Below are 476 nucleotides of genomic sequence, written 5' to 3'. Positions count from 1 at the left end.
TTCTGACATGCTTTCTGAATGGAGCATCATAGGTATATTCAATGATGGTCTGTCTGAACTGTCCAAGATGTCATTGGACAGCTCTGCTGGTGAATCTCTTCATCTGAAGAAGACACCTGCAGAAGCTCAAGAACTCATTCAAATGGTTGCAAATAACCAATTCATGTACACTTCTGAAAGGAATCCTGTGAACAGTGGGACGAATCAGAAGAAAGGAGTTCTTGAGATTGATATTCTGAATGCCATATTGGCTCAGAACAAAATATTGACTCAGCAAGTCAATATGATTTCTCAAAGTCTGTCTGGAATGCAAGCTGCACCAGGTAGTACTAAGGACGCTTCATCTGAAGAAGAAGCTTATGATTCTGAGAACCCGTCAATGGAAGAGGTGAATTACATGGGAAAACCCTATGGAAACACCTATAATCCTTCATGGAGAAATCATCCAAATCTCTCATGGAAGGATCAACAGAGAC

Source organism: Arachis duranensis, chromosome 10 (assembly GCF_000817695.3).
Source record: "Arachis duranensis cultivar V14167 chromosome 10, aradu.V14167.gnm2.J7QH, whole genome shotgun sequence".
Classification (NCBI taxonomy): domain Eukaryota; kingdom Viridiplantae; phylum Streptophyta; class Magnoliopsida; order Fabales; family Fabaceae; genus Arachis; species Arachis duranensis.
Note: the sequence above shows the minus strand (reverse complement) of the source record.